The sequence below is a fragment of the Mesoplodon mirus genome, assembly GCF_964341445.2.
Source record: "Mesoplodon mirus genome assembly, chromosome: 14".
Lineage (NCBI taxonomy): Eukaryota > Metazoa > Chordata > Mammalia > Artiodactyla > Ziphiidae > Mesoplodon > Mesoplodon mirus.
In genome coordinates this window covers 65,745,672-65,749,391 of record NC_138990.1, presented here as the reverse complement: position 1 = coordinate 65,749,391, position 3,720 = coordinate 65,745,672, and positions in this window count along the sequence as shown.

Here is a 3,720-nt window from a genome sequence, read left to right as displayed (position 1 = left end):
ACTTTTGGGGTTATCTTCCTGAAGAAACTCGTATTGACTTAGAAAATCTTGTGAAACAGAGCTGTCTAAACAAACTTTCTGTGATGATGGAGACATTTTATCTGTGCCACCCAATATAGCAGTCACTATCCACGCAGGGCTACTGAGCATTTGAAATGTGTCTGGTGCTAATGAGCAATTGAATTTTTATCCTATTTAAGTTTAATTAATTTATATTTCAATAGCTATTTGTAGCTACTGTTTACTATCTTGGGCAGTACAGTTCTGGAATATTTGTGAGAAACCTAAAGTTGCAACCATTCCCCCTACCTCCTCAAACAGTCCACCTCCCTTTCTGATACTTTCTCCAGGACAGCTGGTTAGGCAAATAGATGCAGAAGCTGTACTCCTTAACTCCTAATTTGCTAGAGAATCTCCAATGGCAGTCTTTAATGGGAATTAAGAGCAAGCTAGGCCATGAAGATATCCTCATTCCTGAGTGGCCATTTTGGCTCATGAATGGCCAAAAAAATCTCTGTATAATCAGCCTATCAAGAAAAATTATAATTAGAAACATTTATTTGCTTTTTTGGGAACGCTGGGTCCCTTTTACCATATTAACACAATCACTGCTAAAAGGCAGTGGGAAATTGGCTCTGGCATGCACATCATTCTTTTTGTACCCATGAGATTTTCAACAGAAGTCAAAGTAGCATTCTGGATTAGTGTTAAGGATGTTTCTTGTGATCAGACTGTCCTAAATAATACATGAGCCTACACGTACAGACACATTTCATGTCAGCTGCTACTGAGAGAGCATTCCTAACTACCTCTGGTAATTCCTTCCAGCCCTCCGCAGGGCCACTTAGACAGGTTGTTAAGTTTGCTCAGAAGGACTTTAACCTAATTTAGAGAGGGAGTCTCTCCAAGCATTAGATGTGTGGTTTTATCTTTTGGAAATGGGGTTCTAATGCAAAGAGCTAGGTGCGGTCTGTAAATTTACTTTTTTTTTTTTTTTTGTGGTACGCGGGCCTCCCACCGCTGTGGCCTCTTCCGCTGCGGAGCACAGGCTCCAGACGTGCAGACTCAGCGACCATGGCCCACGGGCCCAGCCGCTCTGCGATATGTGGGATCCTCGCGGACCGGGGCATGAACCCGCGTCCCCTGCATCGGCAGGCGGACTCCAACCACTGCGCCACCAGGGAAGCCCTGTAAATTTACATTTTAATAAGCACTCCGATGAGCCTGATACAGTTGTTTCTCCACCATGTTTGAGAAAGGTAGAATTGGACCATAAGACTCATGTGAGGACCAGAACATGGACCACAGACACACAGCAGGGTGATGTGTGTTAATGAGGCAATAAGTCTTTAAGACACTATTTCAAACAGTTTTTCCAAAGAACATATGTCTACAGAGATGCCCTGTGCATATTTAATAGTTGGGGGACGGGGCATAATAACATACAGTCTAGAAGAAGAAGGCATTCAGAGAGAAAGTGTTCAGGAAACTGGAATAGTCCATAGAATGACAGCAGGCTTAGCAAATGAATAATTCTTGCTGAGACACAAACCCTTTTCCCTCAGCAAGACACCCTGATCACCTAGTGGTTAACAAATTGTAACCTTCACATTCTGTTTCTCTTTCCTTCTTAATAAGGTGGAGGGGAAAGCAAGCCCTGACCTGAATCAAAATTCCTGGCCATCCTGTAGTTGGAAGCATGTGTCTTGTTTCAAAAGCTCGGTGCTCTGAGTTGAGGTAGGCGGCTCAGAACAAAGTGATTTTCAGCTGTCTATTTTGTTTCACCATGACGAGGCCTTATTATGTATGGATTTCTTGGTGGCACATTTGGGGGAACATCCTTGAGAATCTGTCCAAGTAAAACCAAGTGAAAGCAGCTTGCCTTCCAGTGGTGTAGCCAGAAATAGCAGTGAGTCTTACAAAGACTACTTCATATTTTTAAGAATAAAAATGAAGAGCCATTCCATCTTGCTCTTCTTTCAGAGAAAGGCTTGGTGTGACTCTGTTCATCTTATGCTGAAATGGTCCCCACTGGCTTCCTAAATGGGAAAATAATTATATTGCCAAAAATACTAAAAGGATGCTTTTTTTGGTTTGAAAAGACCAGTGTCTGACAAATATACTAAGAGTATCACCTATTAAACCCCTAGAAATATACATAATGTTTCAGCAAATGAAATCCCAATTCTCCAGCGGGACACTCTTGGGTCAGCTTCTCTCCGCCACCCTCCTCGCCTCTCTCCTCCTTTGCCTTGTTTGGAAAATGATCTTCAAAGGGGAAGGAAGAGTGGTCATATTTAGATTCTATGTCAGACACTGTCTTAAAAAAAAAAAAACGATTGTGAGATAGCTCATCATATCTCCATTTTGTAGGGCAGCAAACCAAGGTTTAGAGCACTGATTAACTTACACACAATAAAACAAATAGTACATGGCAGAATGCATTCAAACCCAGGTATGTGAGACTTCAAATTACTCATCTGTCACGCCTCGATCTACATGATCTTATTTCGAAAGTGAACTCATACTTATCTTTTTTTTTTGAAATATCATTGCTGAAAAATAAAACTTCCTCTCTCTTTTGCCTACCTGGATTCTCACAAAAGCCCTTCCTCTGGTCTTCCTTCTGTGAATGTCCTTGCACTACAATTACACCTGCGATGGCTGCCTCATTTTCCTTGTTAGAATGCTAATCTGCCATTTCCCATACAGAGGCATTGTGTCACTCATCATTCCCACCAGCCATGTACCAGAGTGTCTATTTCCATGTAATCTCATCAACAGAGTATGTTGGACTTTTGCCAATAGAATAGGTGAGAAATGGGGAAACTATACACTTGTAATGAACTCATCAGCTGCTTTCTGAACAATTATTTCTTTAATACCACGTATAAGGCTCTGTTTTAGGAGATATATGATGTACTTTTATTTTTATTGAGGTGGTTATTGAATTAAAGAAGGAGCTGGCAGTTAGTCCTGAAAAAAAGAATGGTAGTAAAATCTGAACTATGAAATGACATTTCTGAAATCTATTTCTTTAAATACAGACATCCGAACAGTAAAAATCTGGAAGACAAGCACTAGAATAACAGAAAGTCTCTTTAACAGACTAATGCCAAATTCAAGTAGAATGTATCTTAGACAGTCACATATTTGCATCCACAGTGCTTTATTTTTTCTTATTGTTTTACTTCATGAACTACTAGTTTTGATTTTGAGGTAACAGTGCAATAGCACAGCTAACAAATTTTCCTTTGCAGTTTCGACAAGGCATATTCAAGCAGATACTGCAGGAGACTCCATAAGGATGCCATGTATTGGCATTATTACACTTAGAAAGACTTGTCTGCAGCTGCTGTGAAATGTTTAGATTGATTTTCATGCAGGATAATCCTTTAGTGAGTGAGATAAAACTGCCCCAAGTAGTGAGGTAAAGCCGTTGTTGATGAGGAAATACTGCCATCCTGACTCTGTAGCCATACATGTGAAATATAGATCTTTCCCTGATTTGTTGGTGCCCTCTTGATTGCTTGCAACCTGCTCAGTCTAGTTGGAAATTCTCTTGTGCACCACTAAGAATAATTTTTAAATTTTGTCAACAAACCAAAAGTTATTTTCTTATTGTGCTGGGTAAACAACAGAGAGGATTCTATGATAATGGCATATTATATCAAGCATATATTTTTTACTTCAGAAATTGTTAATAAAAGACAACTGTCA